The 16570-nt window shown below is 39.6% G+C and overlaps 1 protein-coding gene and 1 long non-coding RNA gene across 2 annotated transcripts in view; one reads left to right on the top strand and one right to left on the bottom strand.

The window, feature by feature from the left end:
* ADGRA2 (adhesion G protein-coupled receptor A2) overlaps window positions 1-16570 on the top strand; it is a 415622-nt gene that overhangs the window by 139295 nt on the left and 259757 nt on the right. The window lies entirely within an intron of this gene.
* LOC128663428 (uncharacterized) overlaps window positions 1-16570 on the bottom strand; it is a 109197-nt gene that overhangs the window by 66703 nt on the left and 25924 nt on the right. The window contains exons 2-3 of the long non-coding RNA XR_008402866.1: window positions 6246-6373; window positions 4805-5073 (exon numbers count right to left, since the gene is read on the bottom strand). This is a non-coding gene — a long non-coding RNA (uncharacterized LOC128663428). The remainder of the gene's footprint in view (window positions 1-4804; window positions 5074-6245; window positions 6374-16570) is intronic.

Here is a 16570-nt window from a genome sequence, read left to right as displayed (position 1 = left end):
GGAGGTATATTGCAAAAATACTTCTATTTCAAATTGAAATGCACCTATTAACATTTTTGACTTTTCTATCCCTTTAAGAACGTGCATAAAGTATTCTATAGGTTATATAATACTGTACTTTCATTTGCTTTTTTTTAGCAACAAAGGCTGGAATTTCTGCTGTCTCAGTGACATGTAACAGATGAACCATCCCTAATGAATTTAGTTCTTGACGTTTACATTGTTACAGAGAATAAAGGCTGAATTCTTATGATAAAAAACATTCAGTGTATGGGTACATTTCTTAGGGTCTTTGAACTTTTAAGGACACCCTCAAGCAGATGAACCATTAATTGCGAATTGTGTCTTTATTTGGAGAACAAAATACTAATTTCCATGTAGAAGATAATGTTTTTGCACTTCGGATTACTTTAGTAAACCCATGTAATAGTTACACACAGCTGTAACATTTTTTTACCCTCCTCTGGAAAAAAGTCTTGTTTTAAAAGCTCTGTTTTACGTCACTTAGCATTGTTTTCTCAGTCAGCGCGCCAAGGTTGGTTTTATGAAGACATTCACAGTTATATTTTTAATTTAAAATACATTTTTATTGAGATTTTTCTTGTTACACAAAAGTAAATCCGGTACAAAACTCTGAAAAAGTTATACAGTGTAACGGTGATATTAACAGATTAAAGCTCATCCATACATAAATCAATAAGTAATGAGAGAACAAAACACAAATAAGAAAAAACAAAACAAAAAAAAAAACTCGAGCTATAAGAAGGAGTGGCAATGCAGCAAACACTTAATCAGCAGTATCCACAGAATTCTGCCAGGAACCAATTCGTAGGTAGCCTCCTGATACATATAGAATTAAAATACTTGGGTTCCTTTCAATCTATTGCCAAACTCAGCTTTATCTCCTTGTCACTCTAGTCAAGATATGAAATAAAAGGATAGAGAGAATAGTTATAGTAAGAAAGGGTTGGGGAGGGGGGAGCGGGGTAGGACTTATACAGAGCATCTCCACCACACCTTATGTGGTTTCATTTATTTTCTAACTGGGTCCAGATAACCCTGCAATGCATATTTAGGCGAGTCGGTATGTGGTGACCCCATTACGTATTATCTATTCTGGTTTTTGGTGTATCGTGCATAATCCAGTAGTACCATCACAGTTATATTTTTAAAAGGACAACAACCCAATATTTCTCTTTCATGATTCAGATAGAGCATACAATTGTAAACAACTTTCTTATATACTTCTATGAAATTTGCTTCATTTTCTTGGTATCCTTTCTTTCTTCAGCTGGGAGCGAGCTGAACACATCAGGTGAACCAGTGACAATGGGCATAAATGTGCACCCACCAATCACCAGCAAGCTCCTAATAGTTCATTGCCGCTTCTGAGGCTACCTAGGTATGTATTTCAACTAAGGATACCAAGAGAATTAAACAATTTAAATAATAGAAGTAAATTGGAAAGTTGTTTAAAAAGTAGAGCCGTATTTAACGCCTCCGCTTACACGCTGACTCTTCTATAAGTAAGCTTTTTGCACACGTCAAATAGCGCTTGTATTACAAGTTGAAAGTAAACTGTTGTCGCACGAGCGCTAACCCGGTGCGTGCAAAAAGTTGAATTTAGAATATCGTGCGTGCTTGATAATATGCAATCGGGTTAGTGCGCGAGTAGGGTGTTAGTTTTTTACCCAAACTTTCTTTGCTTCATTGACTTTTATGGGGGGAATACGTGAGCGTGGACACGATATTGTAACTTTGGCTTTTTCCGCTTGTCGAGTTAGCGCAAGAGCAAAAACTGTTTTCTTTCAACTCATAATACAACTAATATATATATAACTAATAAGTAACTTAGTATCAGAAGCACACCAGAGAATATTCACAATGAGATACCCCTAAATAAAATAACAGACTGACAAGATAGCTTTAATGTAACAATGTGGGTTAAATGATGGATTTTGCTGATGCTGCACCCATGACAATTGTTCTTGCCTTTTATATGTAGCTCTTTTTAGCCTTAACACATCAAACCTTAGATCAAACCCCAGACCAGGCATCCCATTTTTAAGCCAAGTGGCCTTATCAGATCTCAGATCAGACCCAAGCTGCTGCAGCACTTAGCCACATACCCACATCAGACTAGCTTGCTTGTACTCTATAAGCCGCATACCCACATTACACCTCAGATCAGAATCCAAGGCCTAGCAGCCACATGACCACATCAGCCATCACATCAGAGCACAAGGACCTCCAGTCTTTTTATAAGCCACATACTCCCATCAGACTATACTCCTGACCTTGCAGCACCTCTCTATAAGCTACACACCTGCATTGCTTCTGTCAGCCACATACCTACATCAGGTCTGATCCACTTTCAGACTCCTAGTCCTATAGCTCCACTTTCAGCCATATAACCAGATCTAACCCCTGGTCCCGAAACCCCTCACTTTAAAATATTTATTGTGAGTCTGCTGCAGTCTGCAGCATTTTGCTCCAGTTTCACTATGTGAGGAGGGCCAATGCATCCTTTAGGGTTACATCTTTGTTTGAGAAAGAATTATAGCCAAGACTGGTACTTAATTCTGGAGATTCTGGACAAAATATGGCAACTTCTCAGACATGTTTAGGAGATGTATTTGGTGTATACTGTTGTGTTAGAAAGAAAGGTTTTGATGGTATATAAAAGCAATCTGAAAAGTAAGCTGAATTCATGTTATTGCTATATATATATATATATATATATATATATATATATATATATATATATATATATGTGTGTGTATATATATTTATATATATACTGTGCGTGTATTTATATATATATATATATATATATATATAAATAAACTGTATTAACTTATACCACCTCTATTAGACTATTAGACGTCCTATGGCAGCCATCTTTGATTTGTTTTTCTATGTGCTGAAATATTCTAAAATTCTTTGGTAGTCATCTAGAGGATTCTTTCCATTTGCTTTTGCTTTTTATTTTTGTTCCATTAGCTGGCGGGAGGCTTAATGTAAATAAATAATTGTTCCCACTTCCTTCCCTGCTCTCTCAGCTGTCTTTCACCCTGAGGGTACAATTGTGAGAGTGAAGGACCTTTGGAAGGATGTGCGGCTTGACAGATGTGTTGGTGGTGAAGGAACTGGAGGTTTAGTGGTGCCTATTAGGCATGGAAGAGCCAGTACACGCTTTATTCCTCTGCAGTGGTATTGATTAGTGTCATGTAGTACACCTGTAATCATTGTCAGAGATGCCATACTTTTGTTTTAAATTTTTGCTCAGCTATTTTGTAAGAATCCCAAAAGTAGAATTTTAAAGGGATGATATCATTTATTGGAGTTTCTTTTAAGCAGCATACAATCAAGCAATTAGTTGTACTAGCTTTTATCTTTTAAACAAAATCTCAGATAATGAATTTCTATCATCAGATTAAATAGCAAAGCAAATCTCCTTGCTGTAGTTAAAATAAATTCTGCCACAGTTTTATAGTTGACAGGTCAGATACAAGGAATAAATAAAAAGAGAGAAGTGCTCAACCTGGGAATAAACAATAGCATAATAGCTTGTTCTATGGCTAGTTACCACCCTAGAAGCAGTCTCTTTTTGCTCAACATGTACCTTTCACAGAGAAGAACTTACCTGAAGCATATCAGTCTGATCCTGACTAAACAGTGCAGTCCAGCCCCGAAATACCAGGCAATCCCTCTCTGAACGAGAGAAACGGCAAAACCTCACTGACGAGGCCCACAATAGGCCGGTACGTCTGGGGTTTTGCTGTTTCTCTTGTTCAGAGAGGGATTGCCTGGTATTTTGGTGCTGGACTGTACTGTGAAGTCAGGATCAGACTGATATGCTACGGGAAAGTTCTTCTCTGTGAAAGGCACATGTTGAGCAAAAAGAGGCTGCTTCTTGGGTGGTAACTAGTCATAGAACAAGCTATTATGCTATTGTTCGTTCCCAGGTTGAGCACTTCTCTCTTTTTATTTATGCAGATACAAGGAATAGTCTGAACATGTAATAAATTAATGTTCCCAAAATGATGTTCTTAAAAATAAAATTTACTTTAGCCTTCGACAAGTGCTCTTTTCAAGCTTGTGAAACTGATTTGAAATTATACTGAGCTGCTGCTATGTGTGTAATAACTATGTGTGTATATACAGTATATATATATATATATATATATATATATATTACAATGAAGTGTGTAAACATTACAGTCTATTCCATAGAATGGCCGTATGATATTGAATGAAAAAATAATCTGGCGTCTGACAAATAAATACATAAATAAAGTCTAAATCAGAAACTTAAAGTGATAGTAAACCCCAAAATTTTCTTTTATGATTCAGATAAAACATACAATTTTAAACAACTTTCCAATTTAATTCTATTATCAAATTTTCTTCATTCTCTTGTTATCCATTGCTGAAGGGACAGCATTGCACTACTGTCAGGAAGTAGAAATATCTATTTAGCCAATCACAAGAGACAAATGTGTGCAGGCACCAATTAGCAGCAGCTCCCCCTAGTGTATGATATGTGCATATTCCTTTTTTAACAAGGGATACTAAGAGAACGAGGCACATTTGAAAATAGAAGTGAATTTAAAAGTGTCTTAAAATGTCATGCTCTATCTGAATCATGCAAGTGTAATTTTGAATTTCCTATCCCTTTAAAGTGAAGGTAAAGTGACCTTGATGTGAAACTGTAATAATATTAGTTCCCCAAAATGAATGAGTTTAATTCATATTTTTTTTAATTGTCAGTCTAAAGTAAGTTTTTGCCGTTTTTACTCACTTTTTGTTGGTCCGCAAATTCAACCCGGCTCCCGGATGATCTGCACATGCGCTAAGATTAATTTATTCGTCTCAGACTTCACGAGTGCTCCTGTTTTGCGCATGCCTATTGGTATTATTATGGATTTCCCATAATACGTAATAGGCTTCCTACAGAAGGCATGCACAGTAGTGAGAGAAATTGCCGCTTTGCACATGCGCAGTTCAATGGATCATCAAGAACGCGCTTTGGAGACACGTATAGAGCAGGTGGGACCACTCTATACGCCACTAAATAGAAAATAAGGAAATAGCAATTGTGAGGAGTCAAGATCGGAACGGTAAGGAATTCTGAAAAAGATTTATGTCATAAACAACAAATAATGGAAAAAACTTAGCAATTACCTTATTTAAATAATGTCAAATTCATTACTGTATTCAGCATATTAAAACTTTACCTTCACTTTAATTTTAAAGAAAGAAAAATACATGACAAAGATCTGCACTCGTCTTTCACTGATATACTGTATCTGTCTGTGCCTCAGTAGCTCTGCAATATGTATTTGGTTATGTCACCCCTTTAAAGTGAGATATAGTAATCCTGTTTATTTTAAAACTGTGATATCTTATCTTTGATGGAGCTTTTATCAGGGCGTCACACGCATAATGTACAATAACTAAGGTAATTATTGCACATTTTAAATATCAATATAAATAACATTTTGGGTTAGTTATTCATGAGATATTTTTTTGCATGAACATACTTGCTGAGTGTATTCCATAGCTGGTACATTCCTTTGAAAATGATTTTTTTCTAAAGTACAGCTAACATTTTACAGATTGATTCTAGCAAATAGAAAGTGTTATTATGGCTTTTTCCGCATGTGTTTAACAGACACATAAATGTCCTATTACCACAACAAAAATGAAAATATTCTAATTTTTTTTAGCTTCTGTACACTTATTGTGGATTCCTGTCTCCATATGTCTGTTGTATTACAGCTACTGTAGTTTGTATATTGAATTATATTATTACTATTTCTCAGGGCTCAAGTGTAATTCTAAAACTGTGATATCTATACTTGATTTGGAAAGGGACTACAAAATTTGGTAATATTCTAAGTGACAGCCATATTAGTATATATATATATATATATTACATGGAGTTCCTCAGTTGCCAGATGACCCTGTCATTTTTGTTAAACTTATAGAGAACATATGACTTAAAGTTAACCAGCCTGTATAACTGGATGCTGCTCCTTATTTATTTTAAATAAGTTACCATGTACTTTAAGATAAATATGTCATTTGCTGGGTGTTCTGGGTTACATTACAGAGACATTAGACAGACACTGCATCGTAGTATAGGGCTTTTCACACAACTTAGAGTTACAGAGCTATAGCCCTGTTCTCAGAGTGTGTACCTATAATATGCCAATGTCATTAGGGTACATAGTACTTACAATTAGCTGGGGCACCTCATCTGTTTGTTACACCTCAATAAAATGTCAGAGTTGTTTTTCACAGCTCTCAGTCGTTAGAGTGAAATTTGAGAGTTGTAAATTCCTCTTCTTTGTCACATGGTTGCTTTCTAAACAGGGGCACAGATAAGATTGTCATAAAAAAAAAATTACGCCAGTGTCATTATATTCTGCTTTAGCGTGATAGACTTAATGGTAAAAAAAAAATTCTGTGTGGGACATATTATTGCATTACAGTCAATATAATATATAATATATATGAGCACAAATGAGCAGCTCTCTCCTGTTGATGTTGTCAGCTTCCACCCAGGGAACTTGAAAATGAGGATGATAGATTTCATGGCTACTACACTACACTATACTATGTCTTCTACACAATGCTGGTCATAACTCCCTCGTCTTTGTATTACTTTTTAGTGGCTACAGCTTAATGTATCCATACTGTTGTCTTCTCTTTAGATGGGCACACATTGTAGCGATGACCAATCCCCCCCCACCATCTCAAGCTGAGCACCGTTGCTGATAAATGAATGTATTGTCTGTAACGAGCATGCATAGAGATGCACCTTTAGCTTTACGTATCCAGTTGAGATGTCAGTGTTCTTGCAAATAACAGGCTGTTCTAGTTAACCTAAGACATTGCTCCCTCCTACCTAACTTCTTTTTTGCATGCGTGTCTAGACGCAATCTGGAAGCACTTGAAAGGCTAGGCCTGGACTTTGGCAAGAAGATAGAGCACTTATACATAAGCCTGCAAGTTGATTTGACTATGGGGACATGACGTAGTGACAAACTTGGGTCTTTTGTAGGACTGATTTTACTAGAGATGCTGAACAGAGGTGTCATTTAAAATCAGCCAAAACATTAAAGAAGATATGAACCGCATATCACACATGGAATTCATTTACTCACAGCTGGGATTGGATTCTGAATCTAGACTGAGGCAAGGCCCATAAAATTTGCAAGGAGTAGGTAGTGACGCAGAACTTTAGTTCTCAAGGATTATGTTATATTTCTCCAACAAAGGTGTGTCCGGTCCACGGCGTCATCCTTACTTGTGGGATATTCTCCTCCCCAACAGGAAATGGCAAAGAGCCCAGCAAAGCTGGTCACATGATCCCTCCTAGGCTCCGCCTTCCCCAGTCATTCTCTTTGCCGTTGTACAGGCAACATCTCCACGGAGATGGCTTAGAGTTTTTTAGTGTTTAACTGTAGTTTTTATTATTCAATCAAGAGTTTGTTATTTTAAAATAGTGCTGGTATGTACTATTTACTCTGAAACAGAAAAGAGATGAAGATTTCTGTTTGTAAGAGGAAAATGATTTTAGCAACCGTTACTAAAATCGATGGCTGTTTCCACACAGGACTGTTGAGAGGAATTAACTTCAGTTGGGGGAACAGTGAGCAGACTTTTGCTGCTTGAGGTATGACACATTCTAACAAGACGATGTAATGCTGGAAGCTGTCATTTTCCCTATGGGATCCGGTAAGCCATTTTTATTACAGAAAGAAAAAAAAAAGGGCTTCACAAGGGCTTTTAAGACTGTAGACATTTTCTGGGCTAAATCGATTTATATATAAGCATATTTTATACTCCATAGCCTTGAGGAATTATTTTAATCTTGGGAATTATGTAAAATAACCGGCAGGCACTGTATTGGACACCTTATTCTCTAGGGGCTTTCCCTAATCATAGGCAGAGTCTCATTTTCGCGCCTCTATTGCGCACTTGTTTTTGGGAAGCATGACATGCAGATGCATGTGTGAGGAGCTCTGATACATAGAAAAGACTTTCTGAAGGCGTCATTTGGTATCGTATTCCCCTTTGGGCTTGGTTGGGTCTCAGCAAAGCAGATACCAGGGACTGTAAAGGGGTTAAATATAAAAACGGCTCCGGTTCCGTTATTTTAAGGGTTAAAGCTTCCAAATTTGGTGTGCAATACTTTTAAGGCTTTAAGACACTGTGGTGAAATTTTGGTGAATTTTGAACAATTCCTTCATACTTTTTCACAATTGCAGTAATAAAGTGTGTTCAGTTTAAAATTTAAAGTGACAGTAACGGTTTATTTTAAAACGTTTTTTGTACTTTGTTATCAAGTTTATGCCTGTTTAACATGTCTGAACTACCAGATAGACTGTGTTCTGAATGTGGGGAAGCCAAGGTTCCTTCTCATTTAAATAGATGTGATTTATGTGACACAAAATTTAGAGAAAATGATGCCCAAGATGATTCCGCAAGTGAGGGGAGTAAGCATGGTACTGCATCATCCCCTCCTTCGTCTACACCAGTCTTGCCCACACAGAAGGCCCCTAGTACATCTAGTGCGCCAATACTCCTTACTATGCAACAATTAACGGCTGTAATGGATAATTCTATCAAAAACATTTTAGCCAAAATGCCCACTTATCAGCGAAAGCGCGACTGCTCTGTTTTAGAAAATACTGAAGAGCATGAGGACGCTGAAGATATTGGTTCTGAAGTGCCCCTACACCAGTCTGAGGGGGCCAGGGAGGTTTTGTCTGAGGGAGAAATTTCAGATTCAGGGAAAATTTCTCAACATGCTGAACCTGATGTGATTACATTTAAATTTAAATTGGAACATCTCCGCGCTCTGCTTAAGGAGGTGTTATCTACCCTGGATGATTGTGAGAATTTGGTCATTCCAGAGAAACTATGTAAAATGGACAAGTTCCTAGAGGTCCCGGGGCCCCCCGAAGCTTTTCCTATACCCAAGCGGGTGGCGGACATTGTAAATAAAGAATGGGAAAGGCCCGGTATACCTTTCGTCCCTCCCCCCATATTTAAAAAATTGTTTCCTATGGTCGACCCCAGAAAGGACTTATGGCAGACAGTCCCCAAGGTCGAGGGGGTGGTTTCTACTCTAAACAAACGCACCACTATACCTATAGAAGATAGTTGTGCTTTCAAAGATCCTATGGATAAAAAATTAGAAGGTTTGCTTAAAAAGATGTTTGTTCAGCAAGGTTACCTTCTACAACCAATTTCATGCATTGTTCCTGTCACTACAGCAGCGTGTTTCTGGTTCGATGAACTAGAAAAGGCGCTCAATAATAATTCTTCTTCTTATGAGGAGATTATGGACAGAATTCATGCTCTCAAATTGGCTAATTCTTTCACCCTAGACGCCACTTTGCAATTGGCTAGGTTAGCGGCGAAAAATTCTGGTTTTGCTATTGTGGCGCGCAGAGCGCTTTGGCTAAAATCTTGGTCAGCGGATGCGTCTTCCAAGAACAAATTGCTTAACATTCCTTTCAAGGGGAAAACGCTGTTTGGCCCTGACTTGAAAGAGATTATCTCTGATATCACTGGGGGCAAGGGCCACGCCCTTCCTCAGGATAGGTCTTTCAAGGCCAAAAATAAACCTAATTTTCGTCCCTTTCGCAGAAACGGACCAGCCCCAAGTGCTACGTCCTCTAAGCAAGAGGGTAATACTTCTCAAGCCAAGCCAGCCTGGAGACCAATGCAAGGCTGGAACAAAGGAAAGCAGGCCAAGAAACCTGCCACTACTACCAAGACAGCATGAGATGTTGGCCCCCGATCCGGGACCGGATCTGGTGGGGGGCAGACTCTCTCTCTTCGCTCAGGCTTGGGCAAGAGATGTTCTGGATCCTTGGGCACTAGAAATAGTCTCCCAAGGTTATCTTCTGGAATTCAAGGGGCCTCCCCCAAGGGGGAGGTTCCACAGGTCTCAATTGTCTTCAGACCACATAAAAAGACAGGCATTCTTACATTGTGTAGAAGACCTGTTAAAAATGGGAGTGATTCATCCTGTTCCATTAGGAGAACAAGGGATGGGGTTCTACTCCAATCTGTTCGTAGTTCCCAAAAAAGAGGGAACATTCAGACCAATCTTAGATCTCAAGATCCTAAACAAGTTTCTCAAGGTTCCATCGTTCAAAATGGAAACCATTCGAACAATTCTTCCTTCCATCCAGGAAGGTCAATTCATGACCACGGTGGATTTAAAGGATGCGTATCTACATATTCCTATCCACAAGGAACATCATCGGTTCCTAAGGTTCGCATTCCTGGACAAGCATTACCAGTTTGTGGCACTTCCGTTCGGATTAGCCACTGCTCCAAGAATTTTCACAAAGGTACTAGGGTCCCTTCTAGCGGTGCTAAGACCAAGGGGCATTGCAGTAGTACCTTACTTGGACGACATTCTGATTCAAGCGTCGTCCCTTCCTCAAGCAAAGGCTCACACGGACATTGTCCTGGCCTTTCTCAGATCTCACGGGTGGAAAGTGAACGTAGAAAAAAGTTCTCTATCTCCGTCAACAAGGGTTCCCTTCTTGGGAACAATAATAGACTCCTTAGAAATGAGGATTTTTCTGACAGAGGCCAGAAAATCAAAACTTCTAAACTCTTGTCAAATACTTCATTCTGTTCCTCTTCCTTCCATAGCGCAGTGCATGGAAGTAATAGGTTTGATGGTAGCGGCAATGGACATAGTTCCTTTTGCGCGAATTCATCTAAGACCATTACAACTGTGCATGCTCAGTCAGTGGAATGGGGACTATACAGACTTGTCTCCGACGATACAAGTAGATCAGAGGACCAGAGATTCACTCCGTTGGTGGCTGTCCCTGGACAACCTGTCACAGGGGATGAGCTTCCGCAGACCAGAGTGGGTCATTGTCACGACCGACGCCAGTCTGGTGGGCTGGGGCGCGGTCTGGGGACCCCTGAAAGCTCAGGGTCTTTGGTCTCGGGAAGAATCTCTTCTCCCGATAAATATTCTGGAACTGAGAGCGATATTCAATGCTCTCAAGGCTTGGCCTCAGCTAGCAAAGGCCAAGTTCATACGGTTTCAATCAGACAACATGACGACTGTTGCGTACATCAACCATCAGGGGGGAACAAGGAGTTCCCTGGCGATGGAAGAAGTGACCAAAATCATTCAATGGGCGGAGACTCACTCCTGCCACTTGTCTGCAATCCACATCCCAGGAGTGGAAAATTGGGAAGCGGATTTTCTGAGTCGTCAGACATTTCATCCGGGGGAGTGGGAACTCCATCCGGAAATCTTTGCCCAAATTACTCAATTGTGGGGCATTCCAGACATGGATCTGATGGCCTCTCGTCAGAACTTCAAGGTTCCTTGCTACGGGTCCAGATCCAGGGATCCCAAGGCGACTCTAGTAGATGCACTAGTAGCACCTTGGACCTTCAAACTAGCTTATGTATTCCCGCCGTTTCCTCTCATCCCCAGGCTGGTAGCCAGGATCAATCAGGAGAGGGCATCGGTGATCTTGATAGCTCCTGCGTGGCCACGCAGGACTTGGTATGCAGACCTGGTGAATATGTCATCGGCTCCACCATGGAAGCTACCTTTGAGACGAGACCTTCTTGTTCAAGGTCCGTTCGAACATCCGAATCTGGTCTCACTCCAACTAACTGCTTGGAGATTGAACGCTTGATCTTATCAAAGCGAGGGTTCTCAGATTCTGTCATTGATACTCTTGTTCAGGCCAGAAAGCCTGTAACTAGAAAAATCTACCACAAAATATGGAAAAAATATATCTGTTGGTGTGAATCTAAAGGATTCCCTTGGGACAAGATAAAAATTCCTAAGATTCTATCCTTTCTTCAAGAAGGTTTGGAGAAAGGATTATCTGAAAGTTCTTTGAAGGGACAGATTTCTGCCTTGTCTGTGTTACTTCACAAAAAGCTGGCAGCTGTGCCAGATGTTCAAGCCTTTGTTCAGGCTCTGGTTAGAATCAAGCCTGTTTACAAACCTTTGACTCCTCCTTGGAGTCTCAATTTAGTTCTTTCAGTTCTTCAGGGGGTTCCGTTTGAACCCTTACATTCCGTTGATATTAAGTTATTATCTTGGAAAGTTTTGTTTTTGGTTGCAATTTCTTCTGCTAGAAGAGTTTCAGAATTATCTGCTCTGCAGTGTTCTCCTCCTTATCTGGTGTTCCATGCAGATAAGGTGGTTTTGCGTACTAAACCTGGTTTTCTTCCGAAAGTTGTTTCTAACAAAAACATTAACCAGGAGATAGTCGTGCCTTCTTTGTGTCCGAATCCAGTTTCAAAGAAGGAACGTTTGTTGCACAATTTGGATGTAGTGCGTGCTCTAAAATTCTATTTAGATGCTACAAAGGATTTTAGACAAACATCTTCCTTGTTTGTTGTTTATTCTGGTAAAAGGAGAGGTCAAAAAACAACTTCTACCTCTCTCTCTTTTTGGCTTAAAAGCATCATCAGATTGGCTTACGAGACTGCCGGACGGCAGCCTCCTGAAAGAATCACAGCTCATTCCACTAGGGCTGTGGCTTCCACATGGGCCTTCAAGAACGAGGCTTCTGTTGATCAGATATGTAAGGCAGCGACTTGGTCTTCACTGCACACTTTTACTAAATTTTACAAGTTTGATACTTTTGCTTCTTCTGAGGCTATTTTTGGGAGAAAGGTTTTGCAAGCCGTGGTGCCTTCCATCTAGGTGACCTGATTTGCTCCCTCCCTTCATCCGTGTCCTAAAGCTTTGGTATTGGTTCCCACAAGTAAGGATGACGCCGTGGACCGGACACACCTATGTTGGAGAAAACAGAATTTATGTTTACCTGATAAATTACTTTCTCCAACGGTGTGTCCGGCCCACGGCCCGCCCTGTTTTTTTTTTAATCAGGTCTGATAATTTATTTTCTTTAACTACAGTCACCACGGTATCATATGGTTTCTCCTATGCAAATATTCCTCCTTTACGTCGGTCGAATGACTGGGGAAGGCGGAGCCTAGGAGGGATCATGTGACCAGCTTTGCTGGGCTCTTTGCCATTTCCTGTTGGGGAGGAGAATATCCCACAAGTAAGGATGACGCCGTGGACCGGACACACCGTTGGAGAAAGTAATTTATCAGGTAAACATAAATTCTGTTATTCATTATAATAAAACAAATACCATATGGATTATTATTAAGAGGTTATAAAACATACATCACTTTTTGAAGTTAACTCTTTACTAACTACAAGGACTGATAGTCATGCAGTATGGATAATACTCAGTTTAGTTACAAAGTAAAATTGTAAGAAGACTATTATGATGATGAAATAATTATTGGTGCCTTTTTTATGCACCCTCATTCTTTTATGTCCAGTTATTTAGTTTCTGTTATTCTTCAATTGCCTCATTAAAGTGTGTAAAAACTAATTCAAACAATATATATATATATATATATATATATATATATATATATATTCACTGCTATCCAGTTATCAATCACCACCCAAACATGATTTTCTTTCATGTAATTAACAAGAGTCCATGAGCTAGTGACGTATGGGATATACATTCCTACCAGGAGGGGCAAAGTTTCCCAAACCTTAAAATGCCTATAAATACACCCCTCACCACACCCACAAATCAGTTTTACAAACTTTGCCTCCAAGGGAGGTGGTGAAGTAAGTTTGTGCTAGATTCTACGTTGATATGCGCTCCGCAGCAAGTTGGAGCCCGGTTTTCCTCTCAGCGTGCAGTGAATGTCAGAGGGATGTGAAGAGAGTATTGCCTATTGAATGCAGTGATCTCCTTCTACGGGGTCTATTTCATAAGGTTCTCTGTTATCGGTCGTAGAGATTCATCTCTTACCTCCCTTTTCAGATCGACGATATACTCTTATATTTACCATTTCCTCTACTGATTCTCGTTTCAGTACTGGTTTGGCTTTCTACAAACATGTAGATGAGTGTCCTGGGGTAAGTAAGTCTTATTTTCTGTGACACTCTAAGCTATGGTTGGGCACTTTATTTATAAAGTTCTAAATATATGTATTCAAACATTTATTTGCCTTGACTCAGAATGTTCAACTTTCCTTATTTCCAGACAGTCAGTTTCATATTTGGGATTATGCATTGAATTATCATATTTTTTCTTACCTCAAAAATTTGACTTTTTTCCCTGTGGGCTGTTAGGCTCGCGGGGGCTGAAAATGCTTCATTTTATTGCGTCATTCTTGGCGCGGACTTTTTTGGCGCAAAAATTCTTTTCCGTTTCCGGCGTCATACGTGTCGCCGGAAGTTGCGTCATTTTTTGACGTTATTTTGCGTCAAAGATGTCGGCGTTCCGGATGTGGCGTCATTTTTGGCGCCAAAAGCATTTAGGCGCCAAATAATGTGGGCGTCTTTTTTGGCGCTAAAAAATATGGGCGTCATTTTTGTCTCCACATTATTTAAGTCTCATTATTTATTGCTTCTGGTTGCTAGAAGCTTGTTCACTGGCATTTTTTTCCCATTCCTGAAACTGTCATTTAAGGAATTTGATCAATTTTGCTTTATATGTTGTTTTTTTCTTTTACATATTGCAAGATGTTCCACGTTGCAACTGAGTCAGAAGATACTACAGGAAAATCACTGCACAGTGCTGGAGCTACCAAGCTAAGTCTGCTATAAACTTTTGGTATCTGTTTTCTCCAGCTGTTATTTGTATTGCATGTCATGTCAAACTTATTAATGCAGATAAAATTTCCTTTAGTACTGTTACATTACCTGTTGCTGTCCGTCAACATCTAATTTTCAGAGTGTTCCTGATAACATAAGAGATTTCTCCAACATAGGTGTGTCCGGTCCACGGCGTCATCCTTACTTGTGGGATATTCTCTTCCCCAACAGGAAATGGCAAAGAGCCCAGCAAAGCTGGTCACATGATCCCTCCTAGGCTCCGCCTACCCCAGTCATTCTCTTTGCCGTTGTACAGGCAACATCTCCACGGAGATGGCTTAGAGTTTTTTAGTGTTTAACTGTAGTTTTTCATTATTCAATCAAGAGTTTGTTATTTTAAAATAGTGCTGGTACGTACTATTTACTCAGAAACAGAAAAGAGATGAAGAATTCTGTTTGTATGAGGAAAATGATTTTAGCAACCGTAACTAAAATCCATGGCTGTTCCACACAGGACTGTTGAGAGCAATTAACTTCAGTTGGGGGAACAGTTTGCAGTCTCTTGCTGCTTGAGGTATGACACATTCTAACAAGACGATGTAATGCTGGAAGCTGTCATTTTCCCTATGGGATCCGGTAAGCCATGTTTATTACGATTGTAAATAAGGGCTTCACAAGGGCTTATTTAAACTGTAGACTTTTTTTGGGCTAAATCGATTGATATTAACACTTATTTAGCCTTGAGGAATCATTTATTCTGGGTATTTTGATTTATTAATATCGGCAGGCACTGTTTTAGACACCTTATTCTTTAGGGGCTTTCCCAAAGCATAGGCAGAGTCTCATTTTCGCGCCGGTGTTGCGCACTTGTTTTTGAGAGGCATGGCATGCAGTCGCATGTGAGAGGAGCTCTGATACTTATAAAAGACTTCTGAAGGCGTCATTTGGTATCGTATTCCCCTTTGGGTTTGGTTGGGTCTCAGCAAAGCAGATACCAGGGACTGTAAAGGGGTTTAAAGCTTAAAACGGCTCCGGTTCCGTTATTTTAAGGGTTAAAGCTTCCAAAATTGGTGTGCAATATTTTCAAGGCTTTAAGACGCTGTGGTGAAAATTTGGTGAATTTTGAACAATTCCTTCATGTTTTTTCGCAATTGCAGTAATAAAGTGTGTTCAGTTTAAAATTTAAAGTGACAGTAACGGTTTTATTTTAAAACGTTTTTTGTACTTTCTGATCAAGTTTATGCCTGTTTAACATGTCTGAACTACCAGATAGACTGTGTTCTGAATGTGGGGAAGCCAGAATTCCTATTCATTTAAATAAATGTGATTTATGTGATAATGACAATGATGCCCAAGATGATTCCTCAAGTGAGGGGAGTAAGCATGGTACTGCATCATTCCCTCCTTCGTCTACACGAGTCTTGCCCACTCAGGAGGCCCCTAGTACATCTAGCGCGCCAATACTCCTTACTATGCAACAATTAACGGCTGTAATGGATAATTCTGTCAAAAACATTTTAGCCAAAATGAACCCTTGTCAGCGTAAGCGTGGCTGCTCTGTTTTAGTTACTGAAGAGCATGACGACGCTGATATTAATATCTCTGAAGGGCCCCTAACCCAATCTGAGGGGGCCAGGGAGGTTTTGTCTGAGGGAGAAATTACTGATTTAGGGAACATTTCTCAGCAGGCTGAATCTGATGTGATTACATTTAAATTTAAATTGGAACATCTCCGCATTTTGCTTAAGGAGGTATTATCCACTCTGGATGATTGTGAAAATTTAGTCATCCCAGAGAAACTATGTAAAATGGACAAGTTCCTAGAGGTGCCGGGGCTCCCAGAAGCTTTTCCTATACCCAAGCGGGTGGCGGACATTGTTAATAAAGAATGGGAAAGGCCCGGTA

This window comes from Bombina bombina, chromosome 6 (assembly GCF_027579735.1).
Source record: "Bombina bombina isolate aBomBom1 chromosome 6, aBomBom1.pri, whole genome shotgun sequence".
Classification (NCBI taxonomy): Eukaryota; Metazoa; Chordata; class Amphibia; order Anura; family Bombinatoridae; genus Bombina; species Bombina bombina.
This window is presented reverse-complemented; position numbering and strand designations above follow the sequence as displayed.